We start from the raw sequence: 23472 nt of genomic DNA on the forward strand, positions 1-23472 counted from the left end.
GGGTCGCTCTCGGGGCTCAATGAATTCAAGCATGGTACCGTGATAGGTTGCCACGTGTGCAATCAGTGAAATTTCCCTGCTATTAAATATTTCATGGTCAACTGTTAGTGGTATTATAACAAAGCGAAAGCAACTGGAAACAACAGCAACTCAGCCACGAAGTGGTAGGCCACGTACAATGACAGAGAGAGGTCAGCGCATGCTGAAGCGCACAGTGCACAGAAGTCGCCAACTGTCTGCAGAGTCAATAGCTAAAGACCTCCAAACTTCATGTGGCCTTCAGATTAGCACAACAACAGTGCTTAGAGAGCTTCAAGGAATGGGTTTCCATGGCCGAGCAGCTGCATCCAAGCCTTGCATCACCAAGTGCAATTCAAAGCATCGGATGCAGTGGTGTAAAGCATGCCACCACTGTACTCTAGAGCAGTGGAGACGTGTTCTCTGCAGTGATGAATCACACTTCCTTTTCTGGCAATCTGATGGACGTGTCTGAGTTTGGCAGGTGCCAGGAGAACGGTACTTGCTTGACTGCATTGTGCCAAGTGTAATGTTTGGTGGAGGGGGGATTAGGGTATGAGGTTGTTTTTCAGGGGTTGGACTTGGCCCCTTAGTTCCAGTGAAGGGAACTCTTAAGGCATCAGCATACCAAGACATTTTGGATAATTTCATGCTCCCAACTTTGTGGGAAGAGTTTGAGGATGGCCCCTTCCTGTTCCAAATTGACTACGCACCACTGCACAAAGCAAGGTCCATAAAGACATGGATGAGTGAGTTTAGGTTGGAGGAACTTGACTGGCCTGCACAGAGTCCTGACCTGAACCCGACTGAACACCTTTGGGAGGAATTAGAGTGGAGACTGTGAGCCAGGTCTTCTCGTCCGACATCAGTGCGTGACCCCACAAATGCTCTTCTGGAAGAAGAATGGTCAAACATTCCCATAGACACACTCCTAAAGCTTGTGGACAGCCTTCCCAGAAAAGTTGAAGCTGTTATAGCTGCAAAGGGTGGGCCAACTTAACCTCCTTGGCGGTATTCCCGAGTGTAGCTCGGGGTAACATTTCAGTACCAAAAGCGGTAACCCCGAGCTACACTCGGGAATACCATGCGGCGCTGCTCCGGCATGTGTTCTTCACTTACCTTACCCTGCGCTCCCACGATGTGTCCCCTGCAGCGTCCCCGGCCATCTCCTCTGGCCGATGCCAGCATCCGGCTTCTGTGTCCTGTCCCTGTGACGTCGGGACGTACGGGCGCCGCCGGCGGCGGGAAATTTAAAAATTTTAAAAAATGTCATTTTTTTTTTTCATTTTACACAGTAAAACATTGCTGTTTCAACCTATTTCACATACATATTGTCCCTAGTGCTTTGTCCTGCGCCCTGCCTGCATTTTGTCTGTTCTTTCTGCCTGGAAACTGAGAAATGTCCATGGCGTCCAAAAAGTGTCCCTTTAGGTCAAAAGCGGTTTAGACCAGCTAGAGAACAGCGATAGTAAATCAGAACCACTTGCAGAATTGAGTGATAATGATTCGTGGAGGAAATTCATCATCAGAAACTGAAAACGATTTTGCGACTGAGCTCAGCAATGTGCGAACTTGGCGCTATATTTCAAATTTCAGTGTTTTTGGTTTGATTATATTATTGAATTAAATTTTTTATTATTTTTATAATATTTTTATGATTATTTATTAAATTATAATTTATGATTTTGTGTTTCAAATTTTATCATACCCGGGATGTTTACTAGACTCTTGTTCGGACAGATTTCAGTGAGTTTTTCCTAAAAATTACAGCCTACAATAAAAAAAATACATATTTCCATGCAAAAAAATGATACCGCTTTCAGCACCAAAAATCTGAAATAATCATACCGCCAGGGAGGTTAATATTGAACCCTTCAGACTAAGACTGAGTACATGTGCGTATAAAGGCAGGCGTCCTTATACTTTTGGCAATATAGTGTATATGCATGGGAGCAGTGGGAAATAAAGCTGACTGTTTCCAGTTCCCTAACATACAATATATGATCAAAAGCTTGTAGACACCAGACCGTCACACCTACAGTTGCAAGAAAAAGTATGTGAACCCCTTGGGATTACGTGGAGTTTTGCATGAATTGGGCATAAAATGTGCTCTGAACGTCATCTAAGTCACAACAATAGAAGAACACAGTCTGCTGAACATAATACTACACAAACATTAGATGTTGCCATGGTTTAATTGCACATAACATGTAAACATTCACAGTGCAGGGAGGAAAAAGTATGTGAACCTTTGGACTTAATAACTGGTTGACCCTGCTTTGGCAGCAATAACCTCAACCAAACGTTTCCTGTAGTTGCAGATCAGACCTGCACAACGATCTGGAGTAATTTTGGACCACTCCTCTTCACAAAACTGTTTCAGTGTAGCAATATTCTTGGGATGTCTGGTGTGAATCGCTCTCTTAAGGTCATGTCACAGCATTTCAATCGGGTTGAGGTCAGGACTCTGACTGGGCCACTCCAGAAGGCGTATTCTGTCCTGTTGCAGCCATTGGTTTGTTGAATTACTTGTATGCTTTGGGTCATTGTCCTGTTGCATCACCCATCCTCTGCGGAGCTTCAGTTGGTGGACAGATGGTCGTACGTTTTCCTGCAAAATGTCTTGATAAACTCTGGAATTCATTTTCCCATCAATGACAACAATCCGTCCAGGCCCTGAGGCAGCAAAGCAGCCCCAAACCATGATGCTCCCTCCGCCATGTTTTACAGTGGGGATGAGGTTTTGATGTTGGTGTGCTGTGCCTTTTTTTCTCCACACATAGTGTTGTGTGTTCTTCCCAAACAACTCAATCTTAGTTTCATCTGTCCACAGTATATTTTGCCAGTAGTGCTGTGGAACATCCAGGTGCTCTTTTGCAAACTTCAAACGTGCTGCAATATTCTTTTTGGACAGCAATGGCTTCCTCCGTGGTGTCCTCCCATGTACTCCATTCTTGTTTAATGTTTTCCTTATTGTAGATGTGTCAACAAAAATGTTAGCATGTGCCAGAGATTTCTGTAGGTCTTTAGCTGACACTCTGGGATTCTTCTTTACCTCATGCAGCATTCTGCGCTGTGCTCTTGCAGTCATTTTTACAGGACGACAACGCCTAGGGAGAGTAGCAACAGTGCTAAACTTTCTCCATTTGTAGACAGTCTGTCTTACCGTGGACACATGAACATCAAGGCTTTTGGAGATACTTTTGTAACCCTTTCCAGTTCATGCAAGTCATCAATTCTTGATCGTAGGTCTTCTTAGAGCTCTTTTCTGAGAGGCATGGTTCACATCAGACAGTGCTTCTTGAAACCAGTAAACCCAAAACAGGTGTGTGTTTTTTAAGGGCAGGACAGCTGTCAGCAACACATCCAATATCATCACACTGATTGGAGTTAAGGTTGTCTCACTCCTGGCTCCAATTAGCTCTGGGAGAAGTCATTAAGCTAGGGCCTCACATACTTTTTCCTCCCTGCACTGTGAATGTTTACATGTTATGTGCAATTAAACTATGGCAACATCTAATTTTTGTGTAGTATTATGTTCAGCAGACTGTGTTCTTCTATTGCTGTGACTTAGATGACGTTCAGAGCACATTTTATGCCCAATTCATGCAAAACTCCACGTAATCCCAAGGGGTTCACATACTTTTTCTTGCAACTGTATATGAGCTTGTTAGACACCAATATGGAATCCCCCTCCATCCTTAGAACTATAACAACCTCTACTCTTCTGAAAAGATTTTGAAGTTTGTCTGTTGAAATTTGTGCCCATTCAGCCAAAAGAGCATTTGTGAGATCAGGTACTGGTGTTGGATGAGAAGATCGAGTAGGGTTGAGGTCAGGACTCTGTCCAGGTCACTTAAATTCCTCCACACCAAACTGATCAAACCATGTCTTTATGGAGATGTTAGATGAGAAGACTGATTGTGCTAATTCATCTCAGAGGTGTTCAGCAGAGTAGAGGTCAGGGCTCTGTGCAAGTCTTCACACCAAATTCACCAAACAATGCATTTGTGGAGATGTTGGCTGAGAAGACCTGGCTCATGTAAACTTATCCCAAAGGTGTTAAGTAGGGTTGAGATCAGGGATTAATGAAGGCCATTCAAGCTCCTCCACACTAAGTCACTAAACCATATCATTGTGGAGATGGCTTTGTGCATTGGGGCAAACTCATGGTGGAACAGAAAAATATTGTTCATCAAAGGTTGGAAGCTCACAGTTGTCTAAAATGTATTTGTAGTATTACCAGTACCCTTAACTGGAAACACATGAATTCAATAGGTTATCAATATACTTTTGACCATATAGTAAGATTTGGTTCACTGATTATGGCATTATCCTGTCATATAGTGTCCTATCCCACCAATGTTTTTTGGATTCATTCATGAAATCTGACCTGTAGTTATCGTAGAATTAGTAAAATTGTTGTTCAGCAAAGGCTTTACTACGGCTGGCTTGACTACAATGATTGTGTGATTTTCTCCTGACTCATCATTGTGCTATTCTAACCCCCAATAAAGTCTTTTCTGGTTCTGTAAACACATCCACATGGTCAGCCATGTCTCAACCAGACACACAACACTAACAGAACAACAGGGATTTCTTTGTGTACTGTCACCCATCGAAAACACTTTAGAAACCAAGCTCATCTCAATCACATACGCCTACTTAACCATATGATGATATGTGCTGCCAGTTTACTGCCTGACTTTCTCTCACCATCTTGGGGTCTCACTTGTCCTGCTGAATTCTCCAAAATGTTGCAGAAATAATGCAACAAGGAGAGTAAAAAACTCTCACCATGTTGGCAGGCCATTGGCAGTCTGGAGAATGAAGACACAGTGATCTCTTTGCTGGAGTACCTAAGTATATAAATGAATAGTGAGTTCATCAGCCTGCCAATAGTAGAAATATCAGCTTTAGGTGGAGTGACACCTTAAAAAGTGACTACAGGTAATACATAAAATCATTAAACTTGTAATGCTAATAAGGAAGCTGTGCAACTGTGATAAAAAATTAGAGAGTCCATAAAGTTTATGGTAATGAGTTTAATTTAATCCTCTTCATATTCATTAAAATTCTTAAACAGCTTATGCTTGTGACTGCAAACTCATTTCTTTCCTATGCCATGCACTACACTGCACTACACTATACTATAGCTGAGCATACTCATACAGGAAACTTTCTATGTCAGCTCCAATGTAAAACTTTTAAATATACATACTCAGCACTCCTGCATACACTACCCACTGCCATACCCCACTTCCCTCTTGCACATACTGCTCAGTGTCATACCCCCAACTTCTCTACTGCACATAATGCCCACTGTCATACCCTCTGCACTCCTCTCTTACACATATGGCTTCCTTTCATGCTGTCTGCACTCCTTTCCTGTACATACTGCCCACTGTAATACCCCCCACACTCCTTTCCTGTACATACTGCCCACTGTAATAACCCTCCCACTCCTTTCCTGTACATACTGCCCACTGTCATACCCCCCCCCCCCCCACACACACTCCTCTCCTTCACATAATACCCACTGTCATACCCTCTGTACTCCTCTCTTACACATATGGCTTCCTCTCATGCTGTCTGCACTCCTTTCCTGTACATACTGCCCACTGTCATACCCCCCCCCCACACACACACACTCCTCTCCTGCACATAATACCCACTGTCGTACCCTCTGCACTCCTCTCTTACACATATGGCCTCCTCTCATGCTGTCTGCACTCCTTTCCTGTACATACTGCCCATCGTCATACCCTCTGCACTCCTCTCTTACCTGTACATACTGCCCACTACCATACCCTCTGAACTCCTCTCCTTCCTGTACATACTGCCCACTGTAATACCCCCCCCCACACACACACATATGCTCCTCTCCTGCACATATTACCCACTGTCATTCCCCACGCACTCCTCTCCTATACATACTGCCCACTATCACATTCTCTCACTCCTTTCCTGCACATACTACCTACTGCCTCCTGTCATGCTGTCTGCACTCATCTCCTGTACATAATTTACTTCCCTCGGTCATACTCTCTGCACTCCTCTCCTACACATTCTGCTTGCCATCACACCCTCTGCATTCCTTTCTGCATATTCTGCCTGCCATCATACATTCCATCACACTCCTCTCCTGTACATACTGACCACTGTCATACCCTTCACAATCCTCCAGCATTTACTGCCCACTGTCATACCCCCGACACTTTTCTCCTATACATACTGTCCAAAGTCACATCCCCACATTCCTCTCCTGTGCATACTGCCCACTGTCATATCCCCCACACTCTTCTCCTGAACATACTGCCCACTGTCATACCCTCCACACTCTTCTCCTGAACACACTGCCCACTGTCATACCCTCCACACTCTTCTACTGAACATACTGCCCACTGTCACCCCCCCCCATATTCCTCTCCTGTACATACTGCCCACTGTCATACCCTTCACACTTCTCTCCTGTACATAATGCCCATTGTCCTACCCTTCACTTTCCTCTCCTGTACATACTGCCCACTGTCATACCCTCCACACTTCTCTCTTGTACATACTGCCCACTGTTCTAGCCTCCACATTCCTCTCCTGTACATACTGCCCACTGTCCTACCCTCCACACTACTCTGCTGTACATACTGCCTACTGTTATACCATTCACACTCCTCTCCTGCACATATTGCTCACTGTCACACCCTGAATATTCCTCTCCTGTACATACTGCCCACTGTCATACCCTCCACACTCCTCTCCTGTACATACTGCTCACTGGCCTACCCTCCACACTCCTCTCCTGTACATACTGCCCACTGTCATACCCCCCCCCCCTCACACACACACTCCTCTCTTGTACATAATGCCCACTGTCATAATCCCACATTCCTCTCATGTACATACTGTCCACTGTCACAACTCCCACATTCCTCTCCTGTACATACAGCCCACTGTCACACCCTCCACTCTCCTCTCCTTTACATACTGCTCACTGTCATACCCTCCACACTCCTCTCCTGTAGATACTGCTCACTGTCATACCCTCCACACTCCTCTCCTGTGCATGCTGCCAGCTGTCATACCCTCTACACTCCTCTCCTGTACATACTGCTCACTGGCCTACCCTCCACACTCCTCTCCTGTACATAATGCCCACTGTCACACCCTCCACACTCCTCTCCTGTACATACTGCTCACTGTCATACCCTCCACACTCCTCTCCTGTATATACCGCCCACTGTCACACCCTCCAAACTCCTCTCCTGTACATGCTGCCCACTGTCATACCCTCCACATTCCTCTCCTGTACACACTGCTCACTGTCATACCCTCCACATTCCTCTCCTGTACATGCTGCCCACTGTCATACCCTACACACTCCTCTCCTGTACATACTGCTCACTGGCCTACCCTCCACACTCCTCTCCTGTACATACTGCCCACTGTCATACTCCCGCCTCACACACACACACTCCTCTCCTGTATATAATGCCCACTGTCATAATCCCACATTCCTCTCGTGTACATACTGCCCACTGTCACAACTCCCACATTCCTCTCCTGTACATACTGCCCACTGTCATACTCCCCCCTCACACACACACTCTTCTCCTGTACATACAGCCCACTGTCACACCCTCCACACTACTCTCCTGTACATACTGTTCACTTTCACACCCTCCACACTCCTCTCCTGTACATACTACCCACTGTCATACCCTCCACCCTCCTCTCCTGTACATACTGCCCACTGTCATACCCTCCACACTCCTCTCCTGTACATACTGCCCACTGTCATACCCTCCACACTTCTCTCTTGTACATATCGCCCACTGTCATACCCTCCACACTCCTCTCCTGTACATACTGCTCACTGTCATACCCTCCACATTCCTCTCCTGTACATACTGCCCACTGTCACACCCTCCACATTCCTCTCCTGTACATGTCATACCCCCACACTCCTGTATTGCACATACTGCCCACTGTTATTTTATTATTATCAATATTATTATTATACAGGATTTATATAGCGCCAACAGTTTGAGCAGCGCTTTACAATATAACCGGAAACAGTACAGTTACAATACAATTCAACAAAGGAGGAATCAGAGGGCCCTGCATGTTAGAGCTTACAATCTAAAAGCCATACCCTCCACACTCCTCTCTTGCACATATGGTCTCCTCTCATATCTTCTGCAATCTCCTGCTTGCCATAGAACAGGAAATGAGGTGAAATCTCCTCAATGGAGTCAGCCATAAAGACCTGTCTAAAATATTAACTGCACGGGTGAGCAAAATCAAGTATATATAGTACATGATTTTGCATCTCCGGGTAGGGGGGCGTGCGCGAGGTGCGTGGCTGTCAATTACTCACCAGTGCCCAGTAATTGCCAAGCATCTCCGACGGGCAGAAGAACTGTATGTAAACAAAACAGTTCTCCTCCCTGTCAGCTCCTGCACACTGCTTTGGATGACTTTTCACAGCACAGCCATGCAAAGCAATGTGCTTACAGTCAAGCACATGGGCACAGCACATAGTAAAACACAGTCAGCACACAGTTAACCCTTTGATCGCCCCAGATGTTAATCTCTTCCTGCCCAGTGCCATTAGTACAGTGTCAGTGCTTTTTTTTTAGCACTGAGCACTGTGTTGGTGTCACTGGGAAAGTCAGTGACACCAAGTCAGTTCCCCCCAGTGTCAGAATGTCCGCCGCAGTCCCGATATAAGTTACTGATCGCCGTCATTACTACTAAAAATAAAAAAAATCCCAGTATATATACCGCCATTTGTAATCGCTATAACGTTCACGTAAATCAATTAATTTACACGTGTTGGAATTTTTTTTAGCAAAGACATGTAGCAGAATACATTTGACCTAAATTTATGACGAAATTTGATTTTTTTAATTTTTTTACTGGATATATTTAACCACTTGACTTCCTGCCCAGGCCAATTTTCAGCTTTCAGTGGTATCGCACTTTGAATGACAATTGCGTGGTAATGCAACACTATGCCCATATGAAATTTGTATCATTTTTTTCACACAAATATAGCTTTCTTTTGGTGGTATTTAATCACGACTGGGAGTTTTATTTTTTGCGCTGTAAACAAAAAAAACAGCAAACAATTCTTTTTAAAAAGTTTTTCTTTGTTTCTATTATAAAATGTTGCAAACGGGTAATTTTTCTCCTTCACTGATGTGTGTTAATGAGACTGCACTGATAGGCAGCACTGATGGGCACTGATGAGGTGGCATGGATAGGCAGCACTGATGAGGTGGCACGGATAGGCAGCGCTGATGGGCACTGATAGGCGGCATTGATAGACGGCACTGATGATGTTGCATTGATAGGCAGCACTGATGGGCAGCACTGATGGGTGGCACTGACTTGTGGCATTGCTGGGCACTGACTTGTGGCACTGCTGGGCACTGATGGGCAGCACTGATGGGTGACACTGATGGGGGGCGCTGATGGGCACAGGTGGGTAGCACTGCTAGGCACTGCTGGGCACAGGTGGGTGGCACTGCTGGGCACTCATCATCAGGGCAATGATCATCAGTGCCCTGATGATCAGTGCCGATCCCTTTGCTGACAATTGCTGGTTCTCAGCAGTACTTTCCTCATCCTGTGACAGTGTGAGGAAAGTGCAGCCGATAACCGGCAACTGTATTTACCAGGTGATCTGCTGTGTCATTGGGCACAACTGATCACGTGGTAAAAGGCCGCTGTGATTGGCTTTTTACTGTATCACATGATCAGCTGTGTCCTACGGACACAGTGATCACCGGCAGCTCCGGGTGCATGCCGCTGGGGACGCGCAGGGGGCGCGTTCTGTGAGGACGTCCATGCACATCCTCCCAGAACTATACAACTGCACTGTAGCCATCCTTCGGCTATAGCGCGGCTGGGAAGTGGTTAAAAGCAAAAAGTAAAAAATATAGTTTTTTTTTTAAATTGTCGGTCTTTTTTTTTAAAGTGCAAAAAATTAAAAACCCACAGGTGATCAAATACCACCGAAAGAAAGCTCAATTCATGGGAAAAAAGGACATAAATTTAATTTGGGTGCAGCGTTGCATGACCGTGCAATTGTTAGTTAAAATTACGCAACATCGTACAGCAAAAAATGGCCTGGTCAGGAAGGGGGGTAAATCTTCTGGAGGGCAAGTGGTTAATTTCGTAGTAAGAAATATTGTGTCTTTCCTGGTCCCTCCCATCCTCATCATCATACTAATGTAATTATTATAAAATAAAACATTTCCCTTTTCATTATATATCTTATTATCTATTTTAGTCCCAGTAATGTCACTAGAACTCTGTGCTTCTCTACGCACTGCAGGCAAATTGTGGCTGGTGGGAGGGGTCAGAAGCGTTCTGTATGTAGATTCCTGCAAACATCACAACACCTTGTCTCAGTACTCCTCTTAAGAGCCCTCAGCCCTGATGTAAGAATGTCACAATGCCCTGATGGGTGGCTGTTAGTCCAGAGGGGTGTTTCATTTGCATGCATTGCCCACATGTGACGCCCAGCCTTCATCATTGAAAGAGCTAAAATCCAATGAAAGAAAGGGGAGAGCCTGGGACAGGCTGGGGAGGAAAGTCCTAGATGATGATGGATCAGGGGTGGACTGACCATTTGGAAACTCGGGCACTGCCCGAGGGCCCAGGGTCAGTAGGGGGCCCCATGAGATGCCCCTGGAACCTTTTTCATAGGCTTTTTTGAGTTTGGGCAAGGACACAGGGGCCCCATGATCCCCTATTGCCCGGGGGCCCCATGAGTTGTCATTCCTCCCCTGTGATGGATGTTCTCCATCCAGCACCATCTGATATGCTACAGCTTCTAATGTACATGGTGAGAAGCTCACAGTGTGCAGTGAAATCAGAGTAAGCCATTTCAGTCCAGAAGAGGAGCCAATACAAAATGGAACTAAATGGAAGGCTGGAGGTCAGATTTAACCAATCACATTGCACCATATGACCATAAATAGTAGAGTCACTAAAAATGCAAAAAAATTGGATAAAAATGAATTTTAGTTTTTGTAGGAAAAATGCAGATAGAAGGGGATAAATCACACATTGCTGTCCTGGCCAGTGGCGGACTGACCATTTGGAAACTCGGGCACTGCCCGAGGGCCCGGGGTCAGTAGGGGGCCCCATGAGATGCCCCTGGTACCTTTTTCATAGGCTTTTTTGAGTTTGAGCAAGGACACAGGGGCCCCATGATCCCCTATTGCCCGGGGGCCCCATGAGTTGTCAGTCCGCCCCTGGTCCTGGCAATGTATGCAGAAGGTTTAGCATTGCTAATTAATGCACTCACACTTTCATAAAAACTTCTTCTGCTGGCAGAGTCGGTCCCAGTTCACGTCTGACCAGTTTGTGGTTTGTCAAAACAGAGAACAAGCCGGGACGTTCTAGAACAAAACGCACCCCTGGACACCATCCAACAGGCAGAGCCGGGACACGGGCCCATCAGATAGAGAGGGAGGGAGGGAGGTGCAGGAAGCTTCCACTGCACAACGCAGGATCACAGCTTCCAGAAACAAGATCCCTGCCAGACCAAACCCAACCCGGCCAGGGGGGACAATGATACCTCCACACAGCCATGTCTAATGAGGAACCTGATCCCTGTGCAAAGGGCAGCCTCACATCATGGAACTGCTTCACAGCCTGCCAATGGCTTTATTTAGAATCACTTCTAGATGGTGCTTTGCAGCTGTGTTAGGAAGATTCTAGAATCACAAGTGCAAGGAGGTGATTTATAAAGAATTTGCCCAGTGAAAGTGCATAACATTCCTTTCTGTGCAAATGGGGCCAAAGAACGAATGTAACCAGACCATATCCTGTGCTGTTCGAATGTAAATTATTTTTTATTTTTTTAACAGAAAATGCCACATTTGGCCACTAGATGGAGGTAAGTATTATAAATTCCTATGATACCTGGTGCCATCTAGGTGATGATTTAAATGCCTTTACAGCTGGAGTTTATACACTGCTCGAAAAAATGAAAGAAACACTTTTTAATCAGAGTATAGCATCAAGTCAATGAAATGGATCTGGTCAGCTAAGTAGCAGAGAGGGTTGTTATTCATTTAATTAACACTAAAAGCAGCTGAAATTGATTAACAGATTCACTCGATGGGCAACAATGAGACAACCCACAAAACAGGAATAGTTTTACAGGTTGAAGCCACTGACTTTTTTTACCTACTCATCTTTTCTGGCTGTTTTTCACTCGTTTTGCATTTGCTAGGGTCAGTGTCACTACTGGTAGCATGAGGGGATACCTGGACCCTACAGAGGTTGCACAGGCAGTCCAGCTCCTCCAGGACGGCACATCAATACGTGCCATTGCCAGAAGGTTTGCTGTGTCTCCCAGCACAGTCTCAAGAGCATGGAGGAGATTCCAGGAGACAGGCAGTTGCTCTAGGAGAGCTGGACAGGGCCGTAGAAAGTCCTTAACCCATCAGCAGAACTTGTATCTACTCGTCCCCAGCCTGAGACAGGCTGGGGAGGAAAGTCCTAGATGATGATAGATCAGGGGTGGACTGACCATTTGGAAGCACTGCCCGAGGGCCCGGGGTCAGTAGGGGGCCCCATGAGATGCCCCTGGTACCTTTTTCATAGGCTTTTTTGAGTTTGGGCAAGGACACAGGGGCCCCATGATCCCCTATTGCCCGGGGGCCCCATGAGTTGTCAGTCCACCCCTGGTAAAACGCATAAAACATGCACCGGAACGCACCAAAAACACACTAGAACACACATGTCCCTAATTAAATTGAGGGCCAGTTCACACTGCATGCATTTCAGTTGCTTTTTTTCTGCATCCAAAATGCACAGAAAGTAGGTTATATGATTGTCAGTGTCTTAGGTCACATCAGTGCTTGCAGTTCCAGTGCGTTCCGGTTGCAGAAAAGAAAGTAGAACAGGCTGCATTTTTCCTGCACAGAACTGTACTGGAACGCAGTAAAATGCATAAAAAACGCACCAAAACACATAAAAAATGTACTGGAACGCACATGTCCCTATTTAACCCTGGGTTCACACTTGTGCGGTGCGGCATATCGCATGTGATTCGCACAGGAAACGCACCACTGCGTTTTTAAAGTATGAACCGTCCCTGAAGAAAAATAAAAAAAACACACTGGAATGCACCAAAGATGCATAAAAAATGCACCGGAACGTGCCAAAAATGCGTGAAATCACCTGACTTACTACACGAATAGCTAGGAAATTTTTTTTAGAAACACACCCAAAAAAAACTTCAGGGAAAAGATGGTAAAGCTGAGAGTGACCAGCATTGTCCTCCTCCTATGCAGGTGGGATCACAAGACCGGCTGAACAGACACCCCCCCCTTGGTACGTTCACACGTGTGTCTTGCAGAACTTGTGATATTTTGGGAGATTTATAGCCCCGTCCACACCTACAATTAATTCTGAACTCCGAGTGAAGAGCCCATGTGACTGCGCTTGTGAATTCACGCCAAAGTACAGCCATCCCATCAATTACAGAACGATGTCATTGTTTACCACGCAAACGTTTTCATCGAATCGCAGCTCATGTTGTTACTAAGAATAGATGATATAACAAGATTACAGATCCTCATATCTAGATCCCCAGTCAGGGTCTATACTGGGGTCTGTGTCCCCTACGGGAGATCCCTATATCTAGATCCCCAGTCAGGGTGTACACTGGGGTCTGTGTCCCCTCCGGGAGATCCCTATATCTAGATCCCCAGTCAGGGTGTATACTGGGGTCTGTGTCCCCTCCGGGAGATCCCTATATCTAGATCCCCAGTCAGGGAGTATACTGGGGTCTGTGTCCCCTCCGGGAGATCCTCATATCTAGATCCCCAGTCAGGGAGTATACTGGGGTCTGTGTCCCCTCCGGGAGATCCCTATATCTAGATCCCCAGTCAGGGTGTACACTGGGGTCTGTGTCCCCTCCGGGAGATCCCTATATCTAGATCCCCAGTCAGGGTCTATACTGGGGTCTGTGTCCCCTCCAGAAGCAGTCTCACCCTCTCTGTTTTCCATTGTCGACGTGGAGCTGGTGAAGGAAAATGACAAATGTTACTGTTGTCACCACAACAGGAAATGAGAAGGAATCTTCTTATGGGGACACCTGTGCTGGTGACAACCTTCTAAGAACTTTCTTCTTATTTCCTCTGTGACCGAATGGGACACGGATAGCAAAAATAAAAAGACTGACTCAACCCCTCCCTACTCCACCCAAAACTAAAGAAAATACTAATCAGCTTCTTTTGGGCCGGTTCACACTACATGTGCTTCAGTTGCGTTTTTTCTGCATCCAAAACGCACAGAAAGTTGGTTATATGGTTGCCAATGTCATAGTTCACATCAGTGTGAAAAAAACGCATCACAAACGCACCGGAACACACTGGAATGCGCCAAAAAAGCACTGGAATGCATATGTCCCTATTTAAATTGAAGAAAAAGAGAGCGGGAAAAACTAACTGGATTACATAAAAAACGCACCAGAATGTGTCGAAAACGCACCGAAACACGGCAAAAACACGTAAAAACGTGCAAGCAAAAAACCCATCCAGAACGCATCTGGACTGCATTTCTGTAGTGTGAACCGGTCCTAAGGCTAGGTTCACACCAATGCAGGTTGCGTTTGAACTGTTTCTGCATTGTGTTTTTGTTGCGTTTTGCCCCTGCATTTTTTTACGTGTTTTTGATGCATTTTGCGGTTTTGGGGGTTTTTTAATAATTTTTAAAATTTTTCTTGTTGCTAGGCAGATTTAAAATGCGAAAGGTTGTTTAGAAAAGTGCCACACCCTTAATTAATATAGCATTTAAAATGCGTCAAAAACGCAGCAAAAACACAGCAAAAACGCACTACATGCTTTTCTGCAGCGATTCCATTGAAGTCTATAGAACCAAAAATGCAATGTTTTGCGTTCAAAAAAATCTCTGATCCTTTCCAAAAAACGCACCGGGTGAAAACGCTGAGATGTGAACCTGTCTCATAGGAAATCATGTCAAAAGGACTGTACTGCGTTTCTGCAAAATGCAAAACGCTGCGGAAAATGCTTAGGTGTGAACCTGGGGTAAGGGTCCGTTCACACTATAGAAAAGCAGTCCAGATGCATCCCAGATGCGTTTCCGCATGCACGTTTTTGATGCGTTCTGGTGCATTTTTTTATGCATTTTGGTGCGTTCCTGTGCGTTTATGATGCTTTATGTTTTCCAATGTGGTTTTATGCGTTTCTGGCTCATTCCAGTGCGGTTTTATGCATTGTGACTCATTTCGGTGCATTTTCTATGGGATTTTTTTACATGTTGCAATGCGTTTTTTATGCATTCCAGTTCATTTTTTGCCCTTTCTTCAGTTTAAGAACAAGTGCATTTTTGTGCGTCCCGATGCGTTTGTGATGCGTTTTACCGCATTCCAGTACAGTTCTATGCAGAAAAGATGCAGCCTCTTCTACTTTCTTTTCTGCAGCTGGAACACACTGGAACTGCAAGCACTGATGTGAACTATGACACTGACAACCATATAACCTACTTTCTGTGCGTTTTGGATGCAGAAAAAAGCAACTGAAACGCATTTAGTGTGAACTGGCCCTAAATCTGACCTCCACCCTCTCTCTGGACTGAAATAGTTTGCTCTGATTTCACTGCACACTGTGAGCTTCTCATAAGGTGCCTCAGAAGCTGCAGCAAGTCCTGGCTGAAGGACGTCCAGCATCATCTAGAACTTTCCTCCCCACCCTGACAGTCCCTGGCCCCGCCCCTTTCATTCATTGGATTTCTGTTCTTTCAATCCTATAGGCTCAGAATTGCATGTGAGCATTATCATGCAATACAGAAATGCCCACGCCTCCAGACTGACACCCACCAATCAGGGCATTTTTATATTTGCATAACTCCTCCCAAAAGCCAGCCCACTGCTTATATCAGGACTGGAGGTCATTGAGAGGAGTAGCGAGGCAGATTGCTGTGCTGTTTTCTGGAAGCTATGTACAGAACCCTCCCATCCCCTCCCAACAGCCATGATCTGCCTGCATTGCATAGAGAAGCATAGAGACCCAGTGATGATGTCACTGGGTTAAAAAAAGTTATGTAATGACAAGAGACATATCATTAGCATATTACATGGATAGAGGGAAGGGAAGGCAAAATATAACATTAGACTTCATCTTTAAGGAATATGTTTGACCATCCCCAGCAGGAATAACAATACAGGGTCAGGGGCGGACTGAAAATTTATGGGGCCCCCAGGCAATAGGGGATCATGGGGCCCCTGTGTCCTTGCTCACACTCAAACCACACCAAAAAAAGCCTATGAAAGGTACCAGGGGCATCTCATGGGGCCCCTTACTGACCCGGGCCCTTGGGCAGTGCCCGAGTTTCCAAATGGTAATTCGGCCCCTGTACAGGGTGACAGCACAAGGGAGCAATTGAAAATCAGGGAAACAGTGATGTCACCGAGTCTAAAATAAGGTGTGTAATGACAAGAGAAAGGTTGTATTTACAAAAAAATGTCCTTAGCATGTCAATAAGATGCGCCATTGCATAGAGAAGAATTGCATAGAGAAGCACAGAGACCCAGTGATGGTGTGACTGAGTCTAAAATAAGGTGTGTAATGATAACAGAAAAGTTGTATTTAAAAAACGTCATTAGCATGTTAATGAGGGGCATCATTGCATAGAGAAGACTTGCATAGAGAAGACTTGCATAGAGAAGCACAGAGACCCAGTGATGGTGTCACTGGATATAAATAAAAGGTGTAAAGAAAATGAATGTGTTGATGAGAGTGGAGGAACCAGAATCGGCAAAATAATATTAGATTCCATTATATCTTTAACCCCTTCACGCCAACGAAGAGGAGTTCCTGCGCCGGGAGGTGGGCGGAATTTGGTGGGGCTTAGTGTCATGTGGCCGCTGTGACGTCACGGCTGGTCACGTGATCGGGAAAGGTCCCGATCGAAAGAGCGGACCGGGACCTTTCCGTGAGTACCGGACATGTGTGCTGGGAGCGCTCTCAGCACATATGTTTTTTGTTACATGAACACAAATGTGCGGCCGCTCAGCGTCTAGGCTCAGATGCCGGGAGGTCGCACATTTGCATGCGGCCGGCGTGAAGGGGTTAAACTGCAACTGGAGCCCTTAAAATTGCAACTGTCATTTGTTCCTGATTGGTTACTATGAGAAATGACAGTCACATGTATATATATATCAGGGGCGGACTGACAACTCATGGGGCCCCCGGGCAATAGGAGATCATGGGGCCCCTGTGTCCTTGCTCAAACTCAAAAAATCCTATGAAAAAGGTACCAGGGGCATCTCATGGGGCCCCCTACTGACCCCGGGCCCTCAAGTTTCCAAATGGTCAGTCCGCCCCTAATATATATATATACAGGTTTATAGGATCATTGATGCATTGATTGGTTCATGAGTGTTGCAATCCACCCCTCCTCTGTAGAAGGGGGGGGGGCAATTTGTACTGATAAATAACCAGATAAAACTTTCCACTGAGCAGAGATCAGAGCCCTGCCCACCGCTGTCACAATGCCCCGCCCATCCAGCAGCCAGAGCCATAGACAGGCTGAGCGAGTAATGGAAAAAGCTGAACTCTGGGAATAGTAAAGGCTACATTCACAGGCTGAGCAGTGGGCGGAGCGATCCAGTGCAGTGCAGTCAGTGCAGTGGCAGAGCTACTTGCTGTATGCACACTGCCAACGCCGCCGCTGTTTGCACGTCACCACTGAACGGCGCTCTACTTAGACATCATGCTGCCTAATGCCGGCCATAGACGGTTTGAAAATCGTCCGATTTTCTCACTGTTAGTGGAGTAATTGGTCGGCCGTTTTTCAGGTTTTTTGCACATTTTTTTTATCAGTCATGTTGGAAAATTTGTGGGCAATTTTGACGATCGGCCGATTATCCCGGCAATGATGGGCCAATCGGCCGATCGTTTTACCGATAAAAAATCCGCGCATGAGCCGTGACCTGCAAGGGACAGAAATTATGGGATGAACTTTATGATTTTGTTGGCCGACTTTTTTTTTTACTGTTGGTGGTAACGTTGGCCGACCGAACGACCGATTTTTCATGGTTTTTTTTTTTTTTTTCGAAAAATCAGCCAATTTTTTACCCGTCTATGGCCTGCATTAAGCTAACCATACCGGCTCACACCTGTGCAACTTCAGGTGCAATATGCGATTTACAAATCATACCTGAAGTCACATCTAATGTATCCCTGGCACTGTCTTAATCAGTGCGATTAGAAGTCGCACAATTTCAAAAACAGTTCCTGTGTTACTTTTTTCCCCGATTTCATTGGGACTTGCACAGAGTTCTGTTAAATGAAGTCACAAGGCACAGTGAAATTGTAGGTACAAATCGTACTGATCTGCGGCTTTGAATTTCGCACTTCACTTAAATTTTAAAGTCGCATTCAGTGTGAACCAGGGCTTAGGGCCCTTTCAAATGCATATCATATTCTTAGTATGTTTTCTGGATTCCTGTCTCGCACCATGCAACTGTGAAACTTAGAAAATGCATAAAAACGCATGTGATTTTGATCGTTTTCCATTCATTTCAAAGGGGATATGCGCTTTTGATGCAGTTTTTTAACATGCTAAAAAAAAAGCAGCATGCAGGACTTTTAGGTTGCTTTCACACTTTTCCAATGAAAAAAATATGATATTTATTTATAGCGCTCGGGCGGACTGACCATTTGGAAACTCAGGCACTGCCCAAGAGCCCGGGGTCAGTAGGGGGCCCCATGAGATGCCCCTGGTACCTTTTTCATAGGCTTTTTTGAGTTTGGGCAAGGACACAGGGGCCCCATGATCCCCTATTGCCCGGGGGCCCCATGAGTTGTCAGTCCGCCCCTGATAGCGCTGTCAATTTACTCAGCGCTTTACATATATATTGTATATTCACATCAGTCCCTAAAACTCAAGGGGTGTACAATCTAAGGTCCCCAACTCACATTCATACATACACATACTAGGGCCAATTTAGACAGGAGCCAGTTAACAATCCAGCATGTCTTTGGAGTGTGGGAGGAAACCGGAGTACCCGGAGGAAACCCACGCAGGCACAGGGAGAACATGCAAACTCCAGGCAGGTGTTGCCGTGGCTGGGATTTGAACCAACAACCTTAGTACTGCTAGGTGGAAGTGCTAACCATTTAACCACTGTGCTTCCACATATGAGGGGGGTTTTTAATGCGTTTCCCATGTGTTTTCTGCATGCCTGACTCCCAGCATGCACCTGTGAAACTCAAAAAATACCAAAAGTGCAACGCAGGCACATTATTGATGCATTTTTACGCGTTTTCTATTCATTTCAATCTGGAACTGCGTTTTTGTTGTGGTTTTGAAAACCTCCCCAAAGATGCAGCAGACAGAACTTTTCAAAGTGCACGACCACTTAGCACAGTAATGTGAGGAGTCCCATAGGATTGCGTCTTTGCTGCGTTTTCAGCATAGTAAAAACGCAGCAAAAAGTATCAGTATGAAAGCAGCCTTAAAAACGCACCGCATCTGCAGCACAATGGTGTGAAGCGTTCCATAGGATTTAAAGGGGTACATTTTTCATGCATTTTTCTTCCACTTTTTAAACACCAAAAATGCATCAAAACCTGATCCATGGGAAAGGGCCCTTTTACTGCATTGTTATGTCATGCGTTTAGGCAACCCATTAAAATCAATGGGCTTCAGCCACATCAAAACATCGCTAAAAAATTGAACATGTCACAAAGGTTTTGCTGCAACACCCAACATTGCATTATGGAGCAGAGGCGTATTGATAACTCATGGGGCCCTCAGGCAATAGGGGATAATGGGGCCCCTGTGTCCTCACCCACATTCAAACCACACCCAAAAAAGCCAATGAAAGGTACCAGGGGCATCTCATGGGGCCCCCTACTGACCTCTGGCCCTCGGGCAGTGTCCGAGTTCCCAAATGGTCAGTCCGCCCCTGTTATGGAGCATTGCCATGCGTTGCAGCACATTGCAACGTATCTGCGTATGCACTGGGGAACTATTAAAAATGTATGGCACTGCAACGCATGTCACGTGTTGCTGCATGTGCACTAACACGCACATTTATTTAGGCAGACCATTAAAATCAATGAACTTGCGTTACACAAAAACATTCCAAAATCGCACATGTTGCAAAATATTTGCCGCAACACGCTTTGGTGAGTTGCCATGCGTTGCAGTTCATTGGGGTGCTATGCAGAATGAATAGCACTGCAACGCATGTTGTAAAATGAATCGGCTTCCAACGCAACAAAACAATCTGAAAAATCGGACGCACTGTAAATTTGTGCTGCGATGCACTTTGATGCATCACCGTGCAATGCATGTGCGTTGCTTTAGCTCATTGGGGTGCTATTCAAAATGAATGTCACTGCTCACATGACGTACAATGAATAGGTTTCCAATGCAACAATATGTCTCAAAGTTTGAATGCACCACAAAGTTTTTACTGCAACGCACTTTGATGCCTCGCCATGCAATGCATGTGCGTTGCTTTAGTTCATTTGGGTGCTGTTGAAAGTGAATGGGACTGTAACATGCATTGCTGCACGTGGAGTAAAACGCACGTTGCATTTAGCCAGCACCAGCGGTGGACTGACAACTCATGGGGCCCCCAGGCAATAGGGGATCATGGGGCCCCTGTGTCCTTGTCCACACTCAAAGCACACCCAAAAAGCCTATAAAAAAGGTACCAGGGGCATTTCATGGGGCCCCTACTGACCCCGGGCCCTCGGGCAGTGCCCGAGTGGTCAAATGGTCAGTCCGCCCCTGGGTAGCACATTAAAGTAAGGCTTCCAAAGCAACAATACGACCCAAAAATCAAGAGCTTGCAAACTTTTTGCCGCAACGCACTTTGATGCCTTGTCATGCAATGCATGTGCGTTGCTTTAGTTCATTTGGGTGTTGTTCAAAATCATGTAACATGCATTGCTGCACGTGGAGTAAAACGCACATTCCATTTAGGCAGCCTGTTAAAATAAATAGCCTTCCAAATGCAACAAAGCGTCACAAAAATCAGACGTGCCGCAAAACTTTTTGCAGCAACGCACTTCGGTGCCACAACCATGCAATGCCTGTGCGTTGCCTTAGTGCATTGGGGTGCCATTCATAATGAATGTCACTACTTATGTGATGTAAAATGAATTGGATTACAACGCAACAATACGTCCCGAAAAGTGAACGTGACACAAACTTTTTACTGCAACGCATTTTGGTGCCTCGTGTTGCAATACATGTGCATTGTTTTAGTTTATTTGGGTGCTATGCAAAATAAATGTAATGTGCGTTGCTGCGCATGGAATAAAACCTGTGTTGTGCTTAGGCAGCTCATTACATTTAATAGACTTCAAATGCAACAATACGCACCAAAATTCAGATGCGCAAAAAAGTTTTTGCCACAACACATGTTGGTTCCCTGCCATGCAATGCACGTGCATTACGTTTATTTAAGTGCTATTCTACATGAATGGCACTGCAGCACATGCAACATGTGTTGCTGCACATGCAGTAAAGTGCGCACTACATTTAGGTAACCCATTAAAATAAAAACGGTTCCAACGTAACAAAGCATCCCATAAATCAGACGTGCTGCAAACATTCTTTTGTCCTAATGCACTTTGTTGCTTCTCCGTGCAATGCATGAGCGTTGCCTTAGTTCATTGAGGTGCTACTCAAAATGAATGGTTCTGAAGCGCATTTAATGTGCGTTGCTGCACATGGAGTAATACGCATTCCTGAACATGGAATACAACGCATTGCTGCACATGGAGTACAACGCATTGCTGCACATAGAGTACAACGCATTGCTGCACATGGAGTACAACGCATTGCTGCACATGGAGTAATATGCATTGCTGAACATGGAGTAATATGCATTGCTGAACATGGAGTAATATGCATTGTTGAACATGGAATAACACGCATTCCTGCACATGGAGTAACACGCATTTCTGAACATGGAGTAGAATGCATTGCTGATCACAGAGTAGCACGAATTGCTGAACATGGAGTAACACACATTGCTGCACATGGAGTAATACGCATTGCTGCACATGGAGTAACACGCATTGCTGCACATGGAGTAATATGCATTCCTGCACATGGAGTAACACGCATTGCTGCACATGCAATAACACGTATTGCTGCACATGGAATAACACGCATTGTTGCACATGGAGTAACACGCATTGCTGCACATGGAGTAACACGCATTGCTGCACATGGAGTAACACGCATTGCTGCACATGGAGTAACACGCATTGCTGCACATGGAGTAACACGCATTGCTGCACATGGAATAACACGCATTGCTGCACATTGAGTAACACGCATTGCTGCACATGGAGTAACACGCATTGCTGCACATGGAGTAAAACGCATTGCTGCACATGGAATTACACGCATTGTTGCACATGGAGTAATGCGTGTTGCATTTAAACAGCCCATTAAAATGAATATGCTTTCAACGCAACAAGCCAAAAATCAGAGACGCTGCAAACATTTCTTTCCACAGCGTACTCTGACGCCTCGCCATGCAGTGCACATGCGTTGCGTTAGTTCATTGGGGTGCAACTCCAAATAAATGGCACAACAGCACATGTAACACACGTTGCTGCACATGCAGCAAAACGCACACTACATTTAGGCAGCACAATAAAACAAATAGGCTTCCAACACAACAAAGCATCCAAAAATTGCACACGCCGCAAACTTTTTTGCTGCAACACACTTTTGTTGCCTCACCATCTTAATACATGTGCCGTGCCTTCGTTAATTGGGGTGCGTCACAAAATGAATGTAACCCATCAATGCATGGAACGTGCCATGTGTGGCATTTGCGCACACGTTCCCAAAGCGCATCGGTGTAAATGGGCCCCTAATATTGCCAGTGTTGGCGATGCAATGGTGAAATCCTGACTTGCAGCAAAGTAGCGTCTCCAGAACAATAAAAGGCGCAGGCGTTGTAAAGCGTTCGGACGCAGGATGGACGCACACGGATGGATGCAGGATGGACGCACACGGATGGATGGCTCTGGCTCACCTGTTCAGGCTTGCTCCCCGTGCTCTGACTGATCCCCCCGCCGCAGGCTCGTCCTCTAAATACAGATGGTGGTTGGTTTCTCCCAGCACAGCTGTGACGGGATTCAGAAGCTTCTGGACGTCCCTGTGTGTCTCTCCACCCTCCGCTCCCCCCTTACATCACCGTCCAGCAGAGGGAGGGCAAGGAGAGGGACCAGCGCACAGGAGAAGCTTCTGGATTTTTATTTTTGGCTGGTTGTTATCTAAGTCTAACGCTTTCGTATTTCGCCGTGCGTTTTCAGGCGCAGCTGGCTGATGTTCACGCGACACGGCATCGCTGAAAGCAAGCAGACCCAAGGGAGCGTTCTGAAATAGTTAAAGCAGAACTCCAGACAAAACTTTTTTCTT

General features: G+C 45.6%; 1 protein-coding gene across 2 annotated transcripts in view; it reads right to left on the minus strand.

Moving 5' to 3' along the window:
* LOC149462988 (heat shock cognate 71 kDa protein-like) overlaps window positions 1-23238 on the minus strand; it is a 53324-nt gene extending 30086 nt beyond the window's left edge. The window contains exon 1 of one of the 2 annotated variants that reach the window (XM_089676053.1): window positions 23087-23238. The gene's annotated coding sequence lies outside the window, so the exon portion shown is untranslated. Of the gene's footprint in view, window positions 1-22788; window positions 22953-23086 lie in introns of those variants that run through there. The other variant, XM_089676052.1, reaches the window with a different exon arrangement.
* Window positions 23239-23472: the final 234 nt, after the last annotated feature.

This window comes from Staurois parvus, unplaced genomic scaffold (assembly GCF_062004578.1).
Source record: "Staurois parvus isolate SC_StPar_1 unplaced genomic scaffold, SC_StPar_1.0 ptg000163l, whole genome shotgun sequence".
NCBI classification, from domain to species: domain Eukaryota; kingdom Metazoa; phylum Chordata; class Amphibia; order Anura; family Ranidae; genus Staurois; species Staurois parvus.